This window comes from Notamacropus eugenii, chromosome 4 (genome assembly GCF_028372415.1).
Source record: "Notamacropus eugenii isolate mMacEug1 chromosome 4, mMacEug1.pri_v2, whole genome shotgun sequence".
Classification (NCBI taxonomy): Eukaryota; Metazoa; Chordata; class Mammalia; order Diprotodontia; family Macropodidae; genus Notamacropus; species Notamacropus eugenii.
The window spans coordinates 473,376,293-473,395,732 of record NC_092875.1 but is presented as its reverse complement, the minus strand read 5'-3'; the positions used below and the strand labels follow the sequence as shown (position 1 = coordinate 473,395,732).

Genomic DNA, 19,440 nt, shown 5'->3' with positions numbered 1-19,440 from the left:
TAAAGCAGCTTTTGCCCAAGTGAGATGGAGAACCACCCTTTCCGTGCTTTGTAATTTACCAAAACCTCAAAATCTGAATGTCTCACAGTAACTTTGCTTTTCAATTGTGTTTATTGCTAGTATGGGTGATTTCATATTTGCCTTGATAATAGACTTTGTTCAAAATATGTTCATTTATTTCAGTTATTTTTTTTAATGGCCTTTAATGTTTTTCAGGTTGGCCCACATCCAGAGGTGGATAGAGTGCCAATTATCCGTAGTACATATAACACAAAGCTGAAGATTCCAGAAATCCTCTTTTTGATTTTGGACAACAGTACATGATTCCTCCCCACCCCTAACTAGCAGGGTTAGCTTCCTCATTACGTTTTACTTAGACTAAAATTAGTTTTCTTTCTTTGGGCAGACACCATTTAAAGAAGCACAATTAAATAGCCTGAGTATGTTGATTGAGCCAAGGAGGGTAGCAGAAGGGTGCATGACTGGGAGTATAAGCTGACTGCACAGAATACACCAAGTGGACATGGGAATGACTAATCTGCATAATTTCCATTGGCTCATTTTTCTGCATCATCGTGTCACAATAATTTAGTGGCCCTCTGAATATTATCTTAAACTTAACATTATCTGTGTCATGAAAAATCCCAAATGTAGCCAGTTGGAGGACAAATATTGTCCCATGAGATGCAGGTATTAAGGTGCCAGGTGGTAAAGATGGATAGATACACAGGCAGGCAGATAAACAGACATATCCACATTCAATTTTGATGAATATTGAATATAAAATTAAACAAAGGATGATGACTGATGAAACAAGCTTGATTATATATTTTCTCCTAGCAGCCTTCATTTCTTCCCTAGGTTACATTGGATAGATTCTGTGTGTTCATCCTTCGTTGCCAAAGAAGACCATGCCATCAGAGAAATGATGACTTGACTTGCACTTGACTTTGTTTTGAGTGCGGGGGGGCTGTGCAGGTCACCAGCCTCACTTCTCCTCCACAGCCATCTGAATCCAGTGACCAGATATTCATCAGGATGACTGGAGATGACCCAGGATAAGGCAATTGGGGTTAAGTGACTTGCCCAAGGTCACACAGCTAGTGAGTGTCAAGTGTCTGAGGTGAGATTTGAACTCAGGTCCTCCTGACTCCTGCACTGGTGCTCTATCCACTGCACCACCTAGATGCCCCACTGAATAGATTAGAAGCAGGGCTGAGGAAGGTGCTGCTAGAATCTGTATACTGGTAGATAGATAGATAGAGATAGAGATAGATAGATAGACAGACAGACAGACATGTAGGCAGATAGGTAGATGATAGATGAGAGAGAGAGAGAGAGAGAGAGAGAGAGAGAGAGAGAGAGAGAGAGAAAGAGAGAGAGAGAGAGAGAGAGAGAGGGAGGGAGGGAGAGAGAGAGAGGGAGAGAGAGAGGGAGAGAGAAAGAGAGGGAGAGAGAGAGACAGATGTAGATAGATAGGCAGATAGACATGTAGACAGCTAGCTAGACAGATAGCTAGATGATAGATGTGTAGATAGATCGATTGATCTCAGGTTTTAATTCAACACTGTTTAACTTCATATTTAATAAGAGGATGGGAAGAATCAAATAATTTGGTCATGAGTGTTAATTCATTCAGTCACCAGGGAATTTATTCAGTTTTGATCATAAAATAAGAGTTAAACCTTAAGTTGCCTCTTTTTTTCTCCCTTCCTTTCTTCATCTCTTCAGCTTTTTTGTTGTCTCATCTGTCCAGGAGAAGTTCTTTCTAAATTCTAGGTGATTGAAAGGCAGTTAAAGAATGAATGCTAATGTATTAAATTCAGACTTCATCAGCTTTCAGGCACTGAATACTGTGGTATTCTTTGTCATTTAATAAGGCAATTTAGATATTTGAAATATCTGGATAAATGAAGTTTATTCTATCCAGATTTTCCACTTTACCTCTGTGTGGACATCTAAAATCATCACAATTTGGTAAAGAAGGTCGTCCTAAATTTTACCTTTCCCTGTTTGATTTCAGGCATCCATCTACATATCAGTTATCATAGAGTATAGTAATTTAGAGATTCAGACTATTGAGAATATGCAAGATTAATTACTCAGCGCTACACAAAATAGCGCCAGATTAGGGTTTAGGGTTAGGATTAGGGTTAGGGCTTTAATAACTGATGTTTCGTCTGCCTTCTGTTAGCCATGATGAACTCTAACTTCTCACTGTCATCGGGGGCTGATTCTCGCAGCCCCTTCCTCAGCCCTGCTTCTAAACTAGAGCTTCTTAAACTTCTTCCCTCGGACCCCTCTTCCTGTTTTTTGTTGGCATGGCATGGCCTGAGGGCACACTCAGTGCAGAGTAGACATGCTTTGTGTTCAGAACCAAGGCTGCAGTGAAGCTGCACGCGCCACTTGGGCAAGTGCTGCCAGAAATACCTCAGATTCATTATGTATTGGATTTTTAATTAATTTTTGTCATTGTGCATTAAGAGACCTTTTACTGTTGCCCAGTTTTTTGTGACCTCCTATGGGGTCACCACCCAAAGTTTACAAAGGGCTGTAATCTAAGCTCTCCGATATAACCTAGGGATGGAAATAAAGGCTGAGGTATCAGGCTTGTTTCACCAGTCATCCTCCTTTGTTTAAATCTGTATTGAATTCTAACCAGTAGATGCTCTGTTCTACAGAATAAAATGCATGGGCTTTGTGGCAGCTTTTCCTGCATTTCTAACAGAACAGTATTTCAGTTGTTTGTCACCCACCAAAGTCTGACTGCCAGCTGAGTGGGAGAGCTGCTGTTTTTTCAGTATTTTCCTAATGCTGCTACAGGTTTGGTCATGACTTTGCCCACTTTGCCCACTTGGCCAGTGGTTGGAGTAGTAGGGGAGGCAGCATGGTGTGGCGGAAAGAGCACTGGATTTGGGTTAGAAGACCTGGGTTGAAATCTTGACTCTAACTTACAGTGAATTTAGGTAAGTCGCTTCTCTCTGGGCCTCAGTTTCTCTATCAGTAAAATTGGGTTGTGGGGCTGGGGGAGGTTGGACTAAGTAAGAGATTCTTATTTCAGGTTTTAAAAATATTTTATAACTATTTCAAAATAATTCGTTCCCTCTGCTCCCATGTACCTTGCTTTAGGCATTTAAAAACCTTTCTGAAAAGGGGGCCGTTTACGCCCTCAAGACTGCCAAAGGTGTTCTGTGACACAAAAAAGGTTAAAAATCCCCAGACTGGGCAATCTCTAAAGTCCTTTCTAGAACTAACTCCTGATCCTATGTTAATGCTTTGTTCTTCTCGTAACAGTGACATTCACTGATGGAAATAATTCAGGGAAGATTTTTCTCATATCCATTCTCTAGAACAACAAAATCTTTTACAGACACATTGCAAGTTCTAGTATTGGACACATCAATACCTGGCCATTTGCTGGGAACTCATCATTTAACACCATAAAGTTGGTGATGGAGAGGGAGTTGGTTTCAGAGCCAGGAAGATCCTGGTTCAAGTTTTCCCTTTGATGTATCCTGGCTGTGTGACCCTGGGCAAGTTAATGAAGCTATCAGTGGCCCACTCTCTTGAGACTCTTAAGTTACAGAGAAGCTGCTCATCCTCAGTGACAGAGGGAGTTTCTTCACTGGGATTTCCATACACCAATGGAATCACAAGTCTAAACCAAAGGAAAAAAAATCACTTAAACCTCCCTTGGACTGGTTCTTTAGCTGTCAGATGAAGGGGTTGGGATTGATGATCAGCCAGGTCCCTTCTACAGCTAACATTCTCATTCTGAGTATAAGTAGTCACATATAGCCAGTGGGGTAATAACAGAAATCTCATCCTCTGCCCTGTTAATCCCTTGTTCTTGTGGAATGGATGTATCTGTGGCTGGAGTGTATGAGCAAAGACTTTTTATGAACTTCATCACCTTCAATGGCCAGAGCTTCCCCTCAGATCACTTTACACCAGGTGATGTTCAGTTAATTAGCAAAGATTGTTCAGATACCTCCATGTATCAAGGAGGAAAGAGAGAAGGTCCAAATACCCCAACGCAGTAAATGCTGAAGAAGTGATTACCCCCATGCTGTTATAACGTCTGCCTCACAACATGGGGTTGTGCCGGAAGTTACTTGTACTCTACCTCTATTTGTACTTTTAGATGATTATTGTTATTTAGTTGTGTCTGATTCTTTGTACTCCATTTAGAGTTTTCTTGGTGGAGATACTGGAGGGGATTGCCATTTCCTTCTCAATTTGACATGGATTCCTCATGTGACAGATGAGGAAACTGAGGCAGAGTTAAATGACTTGACCAAGGTCACACAGTTAGTAAGCATCTGAGGCTGGATCTGGTCCTTCTAACTCCAGGGCAAGCACTCTATCCACTGTGCCACATAATTGCATGCACCCAAGCCCAAGGCAGGATGAGTGCTTCACCAGTAGTTACCAGTATTGATTGACCCATATAATAGTCAAACTTAACTGTCCCCAGATGACTAGACAGTACTGCAGAGCTTGTACTCAGTGCAGGAGCCCAGTTCTGGCTGCCAGGTAGGCACCACCTCCTCCCCAACTCTACAGAGCAGCCATTGAGCTAACCACAACATATCAAAGGCACAAGCAGAACCATTCATCATTGTTTCGACCATTTCCCCCTCCCTTCAATGGCATTTAGCAATTACTTGAGCTGATAGAGGGGTAAGGTGTTTTTTTTTTAATCATTCATTTTTTTAAATTTTGTGTTCCAAATTCTCTCCCCTCCAGCCCTTTCCTATCCATTTAAAAATCAAGCCCTATGATTCCCATTATACACATTAAGTCATATGAAACAATTTTAAAAAATATTTTCCCCAAGTACACAATCACTTATAAAAATAATTTCTAATATTCATTTTTTTATTTTGAGTACCAAATTTCTCCTTCCCTCCATACTCCCCTCCCTGAGACAACAAGCAATTTGATATAGGTTATACAGATATGCAAAACATTTTCATATTTGCATGTTGCTAAAAAAAAGCAAGAAAAGTAAAGTGAAATGATAAATTTCAATCTGTTCTCGTTCTGTTCATGAGTTCTCTCTCTCTGAAGGTGGATAGTATCTTTCATCATGGGTCCTTTGGAACTATATTGAATCATTGTATTGATCAGAGAGGCTAAAATCACAGCTGATCATTGTTACAATGTTGCTGTTACTGTGTACAATGTTCTCCTGGTTCTGCTCACTTCACTTTGCATTGTCATATAAGTCTTCCCAGGGTTTTCTGAAACCATCCCCCTCATCTTTTCTCATAGCATAATACTATTCTGTAACAATCATATACCACCACTTATTCAACCGTTACCCAATTGATGGGCATCCCTAGAGGGGAAACTTTCTAAGTCCAGACTTAAGGAAGTTATGAATCACATGAAAACATAAGTACTTAAACCTCAGAAAAGAAATGTGGACAGAGATTTGCTGCTGGGATCCTGACATCCCTGAATGTCCAGTGTGGTTGTGATCCTACTTTCAACTAAAAGCAAATGTTAAACCTCTTTCTTTGGACAGGCATTGAACCATCAAGTCAAGATGTCTAGAATCCAGTCATCCAAATAAACGTCTCAAGATCTCTCCTGTCTGCTTGGAACAGAAATATGAGGAAGTTACATTATTTGGTAAAGGGCCATAGTCTCTTTTTCACTTCTGGGGAAAAAAACCCAACAAACAATTCTGACTTTGGACTGAGATGGAGCAAGACTAAAGATGGAGCCAGCCACTGGTAAGGCTACACAGAGATGATCACAGTGTCTGGGCCAGAGCTTCTAGGAGAGTTTCATTTTCTCTTATGGATTCTCCATTGAGATGGAGAACCTGCTATGGTTGCCAGATTTGTTGAGGAGGCAGTAGGACCCAGGGGAGAAAACACAGGCTTTAGAAACAGAGGATCTTGGGACAACTTGATCATGCAGTGGATAGAGCACCAGCCCTGGAATCAGCAGGATCTAAGTTCAAATCCAGCCTCAGACTCTTAACACTAGCTGTGTGACTCTGGGCAAGTCACTTAACCCTGATTGCCCCGCCCATCCCTCCAAAAAATCCAAAAGGAAAAAGAAACAAGACCTGGGTTCACAATCTGGCTCTGCCAGAATTCTACCTGTGTGGTCTCTAGGAAACTATGAACCTCAGTCTCCTCCTCTAGAAAATAAGAGGGATAGAATAGAGGCCCTCCAAGGGGCCTCCTAAATCTAGGATCATACCTGCAGGGGCATCAGGCTGTAGAGGTTTCCAGGACCTGGGTAATGAGAGACATCAAGAGGACAAAACAAACCCTCACCCAACTCCATGTGGTTCAGAATTTCCAGGCCACATCCTAAGAGTCTCAATGGACTTTGATAGGCCTTGTCTTGCTCAGACATTTTGCCACTCACATGTCTCCCATCATCACCTTTCGGCCCCTTTTTATGTGTTTTCTTATGCTATTAGTATGTAAGTTCTTGACAGCAAGGACTGTCTAGCTTACTTGTCTTTGTATTCCTAACTCCCACATCAGGGAGCATACAGTAACCATTTAATCAGTGCTCTACCCTACTTACCCATCTATCATTTTGTTCAGTCGTTTCAGTCATGTCCAACTCTTTGTGAAATCTTTTGAAAGAAAGGAGGCTAAATTCCAGACTAAGTTTGGATTTGATAGAGCAGGCAATTTTAGTTATGGTATCAACTTTTTAAATTTATTTGAATACTTTGGTGATCCATAATTCCATTCAGTGTTGTCTCTCCTTGCCATCATTGGTGATATCCCTCTACAGCTTGGAAGGCTGATCTTCAAGGGTTGCTCTGGCCAGAAATTCATCTCTGTATGCCCAACCTAGCACTGAACCTCTTCAAATTTAACTCAGCTGATCACTATTTATTAAGCACTATGTGCCAGACTTTGTACTGAACAGTTCCTACCTCCAGGAGATTACCTTCTAATGGAATCACTAGGGATAAGATGAATACAAGGTGGTTTAGGGAAGGAAGGCGCTCACACTTGGGGAATCAAGAAAGGCTTCATTTAGAAGGTGTTTCACCTGAGTCTTGAAGGGACCCAGGGATTCAGACAATAATTATCCAGTTCTTCACCAGGTGTTGACTCAAAGTTTTTTCAGCTTGGTAGAACTGTCCTAGTCTGTGCTCCACTGACAAAGCCTTAAGAAGCCAGGGTCATCTCTATGCCACAAGGAGGTTTGCATTAGTCAGTTGTCAGTAAACATTGATTTAAGACACCTACTATGTGCCAATCATGTGCTAAATGCTGAGGGTACAAATACAAATAAAAAGAAAGACCATCAATCCCTGCTCTCAAGTTGCTTCCAGTCTAATGGGGGAAGACCATAAGCCAAAAAAAAAAAGCTGAAAAGGGTTTGATGTGGGTGGGGGAAGGGACCTGGCATGGGGGCATGATGAAGTCCAATACATACGCAGAATAACTGGTGGAAAATAGGGAGATTATTACCCTGGGCTCTCTCAAATGGAGGTTAAGTTCATGGTTCCATCTTCCAATCAGAGGGTCCAATATGGAGGGCAGAGGGCACTGATGAGATGTGAGTACCAAGACTGATTTGATCTTACACAATGATATTTCCCCAATGATGAGATTTCTGGGCCATAATGGAGAATTCCAAAACAATCTAAAACCAGTGCAGCTGTTGGAAAATGAGGACTTAAATGGGTGAAGTCTAATTCAAAAAAAATCTAAAATCTGTTTTAGTGTTTAGTGACTTTAGTGTTTTAATGAATTAAGGGATTTGGGGGAGGATCTGGCCAAAGATTTCTTTCATATAGAGAACTCCCAGGGAGAAAATTCCCTTCCTAATGTAGATCTGGACCTATTCTACAACTTCCAGTTTTTGAGAATTGCCTGGAGTCCTGACAAGATAAGTGGTTTGTCCAGGGTCATTCAGCCAGTAAGTACTGGAAGTCAGTTCGTCCTCATCCTGAGGCCAGCTGTCTATGCAGTCTGCTGTGCCCTGTCGCTTTTTGGAGAAACAGCCTTCTGGCTAGAGATATCCCTTGTTCATTTTCAGCAAAACCATTTCATGTACTTGTGATCGATTCACTAGGGTGTAAAAGTGAATAAAACTTAAGCCACTTTCCCTCTGCAGTTTCTTTGCATGTAAAATACAAGGGGTGGACAAAAGGTTCTTTAAAGGCCTTCCTAGCTTTAGTATTCCATGCAGAAAGGTACAGATCTAGAACTGCAAAACTTGAAAATAAAGGAACTTGGAATCTGTAGTTGGTATGGCTGAGTGGAATTACTGAGTCCCGCCCACAGCCTTGTAAACGCTGCTATGTCTATGAAATGCAGGAGGAGAGGATGAAAAAAAGACCCAGGTATGGGAGGGAGGCTAAAATGCTCCCCTGCTCTCTGCCTGAAGATGAGCAAAGCTCCCTCTCTTGGAGGGTGTTCTAGAGAGAACTTGTCCTCCACTGTAGAGGCTTTATAAGAGAGAGACTAGGGGCCGGGGAGCAGATGGCCATCCACCTTGCTCTGGTATATGTTCCACCAGGTTGGAAGTGAGAAACAGCTCCGATGCCAGCATCTCCCTGCTCTGGCATAACAGGAGCCCAGAAACAGCAGTAGCAGAATGGGGACACAAGGAGAAACCAAAAAGTGTACAGAGCCAGGGAAGGGATAACAGCACAAGTGGTTTCTGTAGCCTGCAACTGCCATCTGCAAAGGCCTTACAGAGCTGGGGGGTCTTAAAAGGTAAAGGTGGGGCTAGATCACAGAAGCCCAGGAATGATGCGCTAGTCATGAAAATTCCCCCTTTCGTTCTGCATTTTCCTTCTGCACAATAACTCAGAGCTGCATGACTGAAGTAGGAGCCAGAAATATGTTCCAATAACAATACTAGTTTCATCTACAGCCATACCACTCTGAATGTGCCCAATCTGGTTTGATCTGGGAAGCTAAGCAAGGTCAACTTGGTTAGTACTTGGATGGAAGATTGCCTGGGATAACTGGGTGCTGTAGGCTTTGGGACAGCTAGGTGGCCACAGGGGAACAGAGGACTGGGCCTGGAGCCTACAAAACTCATTTCCTTGAGTCCAAATCTGGCCCAAGACACTTAGTAGCTGTGTGACCCTGGGCAAGCCACTTCCCTCTTTTTGCCTGCGTTTCCTTATCTGCCAAATGAGCTGGAGAAGGAAAAGGCAAACCATTTCAGTATCTCTGCCCAGAAAACCCCAAATGGGGTCACAAAGAATTGGACACAACTGAAAAATGACTGAAGTTTTACACATCACCTTACCGTTCTCCAATCTGATCCTCACAACAATCCTGTGAGCTAGGTGCTGGAATTATCTTCATTTTACAGATAAGGAAACTGAGGCTGAGAGAGGTTGTGTCTTGCCCAGCGTCAAACAGCCAGTGAGGGAGGAAGGATGTGAACTCTTAAGTTTTGCCTTCAACTTCTAATGTCACCTTTTTTGTCACATACATTTACATTCCTCTCTGTTGGCCTGAACCCAATAAGTAACGCCAACATTTGTCCTTTTCATCTTCCATGTTTGAAGATTTCTGTTGCGTGCGCATGTGTATGTTTATAGAGGGAAGGTAGTTACCCCAGAATTGGCCTGCTGCTTCCATTTTGACATTTGCCTAAAAACAGAGCATAGATATCTTTCCAAATATCTCAACACCTAAGAACACGTATACATTCTTTAATGTTTAAAGGCAGCCAGGATGCAGGTGCAATCTTGCTTCAATGTCGTCTTCAAACAATAAGGACAGTGGAAATGAGACTGATGACTCGTGTCCTCTCAGCGGATCCTCGGCCGCCTTTGTGAAAACGGACGAGCTTGCAGACGTGACACGCACAACATTTTGCTCCACGATGGCATTTTCCTACAATTACAGGGTTGCTTGAAGAATTTCTGAAATTTTGCGTTAGCACTCCTCTTTTTAATCCCTGATAGAGAGAGGAAGAAAAAAAAGACCACGTCAATGACTTGGCCAGTCTCCACCTAAAAATGTCCCCCTTTTGAGAGGCTCTAAAAGAGATTTTCTTTCTTTTCAAAGATTATGGCCGCTTACTGTTAAGTAATATTTTGCCTCTAAATTCACATTTTCCTTTTTCTTGCTACTGCAGTGCTGAAGATTCCAGTCACAGAATGCTGCCGCGTCAGAAGCGCGAGCTCCTCGTGCTTCTACAGAATCTAAAAGGAAACAATGTGGGGAGTGTCTCCTTCTCCGTACTGTGCCCGGCGTCCGGGACGAGCTCGGAGCCCTGCCCGCAGCTGCTGGAGAGACCAGAGGATCGTTCATTGTGCTGATGACTATGGAAGATTGCCAAAAGACAGTGTTTTTTAAAACTTAAATATAATTACAATGTTTTTAATATTTAGGTAAAAGTAGTTCATTGAATAGTCAGCCACATAACAGAGTGCCAGGCTTGGAGTCCAGAAGACCCGAGTTCAAATCCAGCTTCAGACACTTACTGTGTGACCCTGGGCAAGTCATTTAACCCTGTTTGCCTCAGTTTCCTCATCTGTCAGATGAGCTGGAGAAGGAAATGGCAAACCATTACAGTATCCTTGCCAAGAAAACCCCAAACAGGGTCATGGAGAATTGGACACGACTGAGAAATGACTGAAGAACCCCCCAAATTCCACCTTTTCTTTCTCATGGTAGGGGATAGGGGGATGGAATTATGAATTTATTGATGTGAAGAATCACAAGCAAGCTCCCTCTACTCGTGTAGCTCTGTGCTGCTGTCCAACTAATAGTTCTGGAGAGTTGGATTAGGTACTGAAAAGTTAAGAGACTTGCCCAGGGTCTTCTAGCCAGTGTGTCAAGGGCAGGATGTGAGCCCAGAGTTTCCTGACTCTGAGACCAGCTCCTCTCTCCAGTACATCACAGTGTGTCCTGAGACATTCTTCATCCATACAGAAACAATGTGGCCTCATGGAGAGAGGACTGCCCTTGGACTTGGAATTTATAAATGGCTTGGGAGATCCCCACACAGATGAAATCAGGTGTTCAAACAAAACAGAAAAACTATAGTGCTCCCAGTGATCTGGGAAGGGAAAAGGGAGGATTTTTAAAATGGGTAACTTAATTCTCTTCTTATTCCTTAGCAGAGAAATTCCTAGAAGTTGATAAGTGGCTCAGTGGACAGAGCACTGGGCCTGAAGTCAGGAAGACCTGAGTTCAAATCTAGCCTTGGACACTTAGTGTTTGTATGACCCTGAGCAAGTCACTTAATCTTTGTTTGCCTCAATTGTTTCCTTAATTATAGGATAATAACAGCACCTATTCCCAGAGCTGTTGTAAGGATTGGAATGAGATAATATATGTGAAGCACTTTAATATTTGTGAAACACTTAGCACAGAGCCTGGCACATAGTAGGTGATATATAAATGCATTTTTCCTTGCCCTTATTACTTGGAGATGTTTATTTTGACATATTTCAGTCTTTCTTCCCTCACAGAGATTCTGCTTGTAGAGATTAGACTAGAAGGTGATAGTTAGATCAGAGGACATTAATCAAACTGGAAGAAACTAGATCAGACCTTTCCTAATTGATGGACAAATTCTTCAAGAGCAAGAAATGCAACTTTCCAAAGGAATGAGTGGTGACAACACCTGGCACTCTCTTCCTAGGGGTATGATGTATGTGATGGAGAGTGGAGGCTCTAGTAAAACTGCAAAGGGCAAGGTGACACAAGGGCACGACTAGAAACTACTTTGGATGGCATACAAGGACGTACCTGTTTTGGCATTAAATTACTAAGTGATCTAGAAATATGTGATGACCAGGAGTGTATCGATGAGGATTCCCATACAAAGTAAGTACTGAGGAGAAGGGAGGCAATGTAGGAGGGCGGAAAGAGCCCCAGGAGCTGAGAGTTCTGTTTCAGATCCTAGCGCTGTCACTGTCTGATCACGGACAGGCTTCTAAACCTCTCTTATCTTTAGTTTCCCCGTCTGTAAGATGTACTTTGTACTATTTGTACTATATATATTTGTACTACCTACCTCACAAGGTTTTTATCAGAAAAGTATTTGGTAATGTTGCCTGAGATTCTGAACTGCAACTATTTGAATAATTCAAGCCAAAGTAACAACTTTGATCTAAAAGAAAGAATCCTGAAAATTGAGGTAATTTCTTTTTCATGTCTTTTTTCTAAGACAGGAAAACAAAAAGTCAAATTGAATTTGAAATCCATAAATTGAGTAGATACAGATAATGGAAATTTCTGGTCAAATGTATCATCACTTTTTGTTCTTGCTCGTGTGCTTGAATATTTGTGTCTTTTCATGGTTGTTAAACTCATAATAAAAACACAGAAAGTGAGTTTTTTTCATTTACTGGAGACGTTCAGTAATTTAGTAAAAATCATTGCCCCCAAAGCTCATAAATATTTTTCTTCTCATTAAGTTTCTTGCTTGACTATAAGTTCCATGAGGGCAGGGTCTTCCTTATTCTGTATATCTCGTGTGGTGCTGTGCAGCAAAACAATTTCAGATTGATTATTCCAAATCTGGACAGAGAGATTTGCTTGCAGTTGGGAGACGCTTCATTGGCAGCCTGGCAACATTTTAACAAGGTATCACCTTAAGGCAGAAGTTTCCAAACTTTGCATTACAATTCACACTTTTATCTTCTTAGTTCATATTTCATTAAAATAAAATTCAGCAAGAATTTTTATAATATACAGATCTTACCAATATGATCAAAATAATGCAACATGTATAGATATTCATTGATAAACCTTTAAAATTTCATATTTGTAGCTTATTTAAATAACTATAATAATAATGTGTTGGGTTGACTTGTTTTTCAAAAGGTGGTATCACTAATGATTCAGCTGCTTGTTCTTTTTTGACCACTAATCCAGACAGGTATTTTGTCCATTTCTGCAGAAAACTCCATTTCATGCAAATAAGATAAATGGTAGTAAAATGTATATTTATTTGGTTGATAAACCAGAGAACTTTTTGTTTACTCACAGCCAAAACATAATGGAAATTTTCAGGTTCGACCACTTGTGCCAACATACTCTCATAGGGCAAGCTTATTAATTGTTCGTGTTGGGCAAGATCAAATGTATTGTTTGTTCATGACAAAAGAGTTCATAACCATTGATATTTTAAAATATTTGATTCCTTAAAATAAAAATGAGAATTGCCTCTGTAGATTGGTCAAGTAGTTGATAAGTGGTTCTTTGATTTAATTTTCAGGATGTGTGTTTTTTAAATCGATAAATATGTTGAAATACTTTATAATTTTATTATCTATAGCTCTTTTTCATAATTACAATCACTTTCTCTTTCTGGACCAGAGTCTGAATTTAGCTTTGCATTGATTTATTTCAGCTACTCAGTTTTTCAAACATATACACAAAATCTGCACATGGAAAAAGGATATTTTGCAATAAAATATATTTGCTTCATATTTATTATTATCTCCAAAAGGAATGACAATTTTTTCATTTAGTTCAAATCCCTTTCAGAGTAATTTAGCACAGGAAAGCCAGAGTATTTTGCAATAATATTCAAGTAACCATGTTTTACCCTTATACAGTGTCACTATTTGGCAAAAAAGCTTCCTTTTAAAATAATGCTTTTATAAAAGATGATTAATCACAACCTGGGAAGACTGCTTGAGTAGCAAGCACCTGACTGACACATCTTGGCAGAGCACTATGACCAAGAGGCAGGAAGGATGACAAACAAATGTTTCCAGAAATGCTCTGGAGAGCCAGTCAGCCCCTTAGCTAATTCCAAAGTGCATTGCACTGTGCATGGATGGGACATGGACGCCTAGAACACAGTGTCCTGAGCTTACAACTCTAGGTTGCAAGTGAGTGTGAGCAAATATGAGGCATCCAAGCACTCTAGCTCTGCTGTCACTGATTGTTGCCCTTTCCCATAATGGGTTGGCCCAGCGAATACTTCCTTATCCTTCCCCTGCCCCTTCTTAAAAAAAAGTCCTTTGAGACCGAAAGGAAGTTGATATCTGTAATTTCTTGAATCCCAACTTTTACTCAGACTACCGATGATCCCCACCTACTTCTCAGAACATGAACGAAAGTCCTGTTTGGGGATGAAGTGAAGGTAGGATAATGACTGTCTTTAGCATCTCACGCAGTTGTTTTTTACCCTTTGTTGTGCTTTTAATACAGTATTTATTTTTCCCCAGTTACATGTAAAAACAATTTTTAACATTTGTTTTTAAAACTTTCAGTTTCAAGTTCTCTCCCTTCACACACACTCCCCATCGAGAAGGCAAGTAATTCGATATAGGTTATACATGTGTAGTCATGCAAAACAAATCCATGATAGCCATGTTATGAAACAAAACATAGACCAAAAAGCCCTCTAAGAAAATAAAATAAGAAAGTCGGCTTCAGTCTGTATTCAGACACCATCTCTGGGGATGGATAGTGTTTCCATCTTCAAGTCCTTCAGAATTGTCTTGGATTGTTGTATTGCTAAGTCAATTCACAGCTGATCATCTTACAATATTGTTGTTACTTTGTGCACAGTACATTCAGTATTTCCTGATGAGTGATCGCTGAAGCAATGTGTCCAGCTTGCAGGAGGGGACACTTTTTAAACTAATGCTTGCAGACCTGAGTTTTGTCCTAGCCCCATTTGAGCGCCACAAGTACAAAACTCTCCCACTTTGTCATCATATATTTAAAAAGTCACCAATTAGGTGAACATTTTCTCCTGAGATGGCATCGTAATCCATAAGTTTGAAAAGTAACAAGTCATCCCTAACATCCCTGATGTTTCAGCAATATATGACCCATATACAATCCAAACAACCACCTTTAGCTACTTATAATGCAAATAAGAAGATTTTTGCCTTCTTAGTTTACTGTCCAGAATCCATTCTGACCAAGGCATAAACACTGAAAGCAAATTATGTTTCTTTTCCTGTATGAAGTCTAGAACTATGCCTTGCCATACATAGATGACCCACATCCTAAGAATTGCATGCTATCAAATGTGTTGGGAAGGGATACTCTAATCAGAGCAAAAAATCTCTGAGGAGTCCATGTGCAGTATTTTAGTACAGGGGTACCAGTCCACTAGGAAGGATGCTACAGGCTTCATACCATATTTGCTTACATTTGGGAGGCAGCCACGACCCACCTCTATTGACTGGTGTTTTGGGGTCTCAGAGGATGGAGCTGATTCAAGGACTCACAGCTACTACATCTCTCAGCTGAAAGAGAAGATGAAAGAAACCAACCAGGTAACTATGACTTTAGCTCAGAAAAGCTGTGAAACAAAGGATTGTGCAATGCCAGAGCACATTGTCCAGACCTCCAACAAGAAGACAGCTTTATTGGCTTCTTTCTTTTATTTGACACGCACACACACACACACACACACACACACACGTATATGTATTTGGTGTTTAAAGGACCCACAAGTTAGAAGACCAATGGGAATCTAACCCAACAAAGTTTCGGGGAGGTTGGGTAACTTGCCTGTTTCCAGAGTAGTCTCCGAGAGTGAAGCAGGGGATGGTGGTCTGATAAAGACAGTTCTTCACACTTTACCACCTTTAGTTAGTTGGACTCCTTGGTGAGGAAAGGGGAAAAAAGTGATGGACATTTACTTGACTAGATAGACTTCAAGCAAAAGAAACTGTCAATCAGGTTTACAAAGATTGTCTGAACTGGCTTTGAAAGTGATGTTTCCAGTGAAGGAGAATACGTTGTGTATTATTACTCAACAACCTTGCCACAAATGAAGTGGGCAACTTTTTTCTTGCCTAAAATTTCTACTGTAGAGACTTCTAGGGTACAGAGACAACTCCCAGAGCATGGCACTGCTGATATTCAGCCTGACCTTCCTACCAGTTCAGGTTTAAAGAATCAGGCCCATCATCATCATCATCGTCTTCGTCACCATAGTCATTACCATCATCGTCATCATCTTTGTCACCATAGTCATTACCATCATCGTCATCATCTTCATCACGATCACCATCCCCACCATAATCATCATCATCACATACTATCAACCAACTTAGATACAGAGTTGCAGAGGTCATGAGGTCACAGAAGAGATGGCAGGTGGCCACCAGACCAGTGACCAGACTAACTTAGGACACTACGGATGAACCAAAAAGTGATTATAGATGTAACCAGATGATAAAACGAAAGATTGCCTTTGTAAGGTACACCTTGCCTGTAACTGCACATACTCATTGATGAACACGCTATTTGCTGTATGTTTGAGTTTTGCTTTTACTTTGTCATCTTGTTATATTCATTTGTTATTGTACTTGGGTTAAGATGATGGCACAGCAGCATCTGTTTTATTGGCTTTGCCCTGTCTTGTTTATTTGGGTGGATGCTCCTGATTATATGATGCTTACAGGCCCATTGATGTTTTACTTAGCTGGGCCTTTTTTTATTATTATTTATGATTATTTGCCTGTATATTATGTCTATGCATGTACTTCAAAGATGTGCATAGGTTGTATCCTGCTTGTGACTCAGACATTTAAGTAACTGAAGCATCCTGCCAAGTACTATTTAGTGGAGCTCAGCAATTTCTGTTGTACGTGTTGCTAATGCTCTTTTGTTTTCAGTGCTACTGTGGGATGATTGTCTACTGTGCTAGGATAATCACCCTTGTTAAAGAGGTGATGTGTATCCTGATGTATGTGCTGTATGATCATAGGCTTCAAGCATATCCCAGGTGGCTCTTGGCAAGGGATTGCAAAATGTGTGACCCAGAGAGGAATGTAGCACCTGTGTCAACAATTGCTAGCAGTGTGTAGGATGAACTGGAATGTGGAGAGACTTGAGACAGGGAGACCAATTTAGGAGGCTGCTACAAGAATTTAGGTGAGCGTTGATGAGGGTTGTGTCCTTTGTTGCTGAAGAAGACCATGCCATCAGAGAAATGATGACATGACTTGCACCTGACTTTGTTTTGAGTGAGGGAGGGCTGTGCACGTCACCAGCCTCACTTCTCCTCCACAGCCATCTGAATCCAGTGACAAGATATTCATCAGGATGACTGGAGATGACCCAGGATGAGGCAACTGGGAGTTAAATGACTTGCCCAAGGTCACACAGCTAGTGAGTGTCAAGTGTCTGAGGTGAGTTTTGAACTCAGGTCCTCCTGACTCCTGCACTGATGCTCTATCCACTGCACCACCTAGCTGCCCCTAGGGTTAAAAATAAGGCAGTAGCTATGTGAACAGAGCTAAAGGCCCAGATGAAAGAGATGTTGGAAAAGGGAAATGGCAAGGTTTAGTAACTGATTGGATTTGTGTGATTAGGGAGAGGGAGGAGACCAGACAGTGCCAAAGTTATGAACTTAGGGGGTTGGAAGGAGGGTGGTTCCTCTAATAAAAATAAGGAAATTTGGAAGAAGGGAGAGCTTAAGGGTTAAAATAGAGTTCAGTTTTGGACAAGTTGATTTCAAGATGTCTCTGGGTTATCCCAGTTCAAAATGTCCAGCAGAGAATTAGTGATGAAGGACTTAATGGAGATCAGGGGAGAGATTGTGGAGATACATAGATATAGATAAAGCATTTATATATCTATATGATATGTATATATGTATGTGTGTGAATATATACATATACATATATACATTATAAGTGTGTATATATGTGTATAAAAATATATAAACATGACAGAGAACTGGAAAGACAGAGAAAGAAAGAGAAATACTATGGAGGCATAGCTATATATGTGTGTGTGTGTGTGTTCATTCTCATCTCTATGCAGGTAGATATATATATATTCTATCATCATCACCATAGTGATGTATATGTGTAGATATGTGTGTGTGCGTGTGTGTGTGTATCTACCTGCAAAGAGATGAGAGTGATTATTTATGGGCAGCATATTGTTGCTTGTTCTTTGTTCTCAAAGAGGACCATGACCTCAGGAAGGTGATGTCATGACATGCAAATGAATTGAATTTAAGTGAGGTAGGACTGTGCAAAGTCACCAGTCTCACTTTCTCCTCCAGAGCCATCTGGATCCAGTGGTCAGATATACATCAGGATGACTGGAGATGGTTCTTCTGTGCAGGATATGTATGTGTTTATATATATAGATAGGTACATACAAAATATACACATGTGTGCACCTACATGGACACACAGTTGTAGAACTAGACGTACAAAACATCTATAGATAGACATCTATATATACACCTCCTTAGAGATGATAATTAAACCTATATATATGCATATATAAGCATTATCTCTATACAGGAGATTAGATATATACCTTATGTAAGATATATATATACCTGAATAAGGATGATAATTATTAAACCTAAGAGAGAGAGAGAGAGGATAGAGGGAGAAAAGAAGGTGGCTTCGGGTAGAAACTTGGTGAGAAATGGATGATGAGCCAGCAAAAGAGACTGAGAATTAGCAAAGATGAGCGTCATAGAAACCCCCCCAAAAATAAAGCATTCTGAAGGATCCCTTGAGACAACATCAAACCAACACCTGGGAAAGGGGAATTTGTCATACCAGTGTTTAGACATGAATCTTTTCTTCCCATTAAACATGAGACCAGAGGACCTTCTCCTCCAGTAAAATGCTACACCAGGGGATAGCACCTTTACTTCCTTTTAATAATATTCACTCTTACTAAAAGTCTCTAATTTTCTCCAGAAAAACAACCTTGCCTTGGAAACAAATTCTATATTTGTTTGCTTCTCTCTCCCTTCCTCTCCCCTCTCCTCTCTCTCTCTCTCTCTCTCTCTCTCTCTCTCTCTCTCTCTCTCTCTCTCTCTCTCTCTCTCTCTCTCTCTCCTTTTCTCACCTAGTCTGGAAGTGCAGTGGTATGCCCCATGATTTAGAAACTGTCTTAAGATAGTCCACAGATCTTTGTTCATTTATGAATGCCTTTCTTTCCTTTCCATCCCTTAACTTTTATTAAGCTCCTGTCTTATGCTTCCTTTCATTTAAGTCCTCCTAGTATGGCAGTGGTGCATGACTCTGGAAGTCTATGCCAATGGAGCTCAGAGGCCAGGTGCTACCAAGCTGGTACATGTCTCTGAGCACATCCTGTAATGGGGCTATACATTTCTTGGCTACAGAACAACCTGCATAAGTTTAGAGATGTGCTCACTGGCCACAGGGCATAATTTTTCAGTCACTGCAACTCACAAGATCTTGGAAGGATCATGCTCTGGGTCAGTAGAAGGAAGAAGCAGACTAATGACAGCATAGGTTACTGAAGGACTGTTACTTCATTTTCAAGGTACCAAGGGTGATACCCAGGTGTGCTGGAGCCAACTCATATTGCCTCAAGAGAGCCAGTTGTTAAATTTTCAGTGTGAGCATTTACAACTTGGAAATCAACAAGCATTGCAAGTCATGGATTGGTTTATTGTTTTGTTGAATTCTAGACTTAAAGAAAGTGATGGAGAAAATGTTAATAATGCAGATTAAACTTAAAAATGTACCCAGTTCATATT

At 40.8% G+C, this 19,440-nt stretch overlaps 1 long non-coding RNA gene across 1 annotated transcript; it reads left to right on the top strand.

Annotated features, from left to right (window-relative positions):
* The first annotated feature begins 2,976 nt into the window (after positions 1-2,976).
* Positions 2,977-12,320, top strand: LOC140502102 (uncharacterized). The gene is made up of 2 exons (XR_011966530.1): positions 2,977-5,744; positions 10,102-12,320. It is a non-coding gene; the product is annotated as an uncharacterized lncRNA (long non-coding RNA).
* The last annotated feature ends 7,120 nt before the right edge of the window (positions 12,321-19,440 follow it).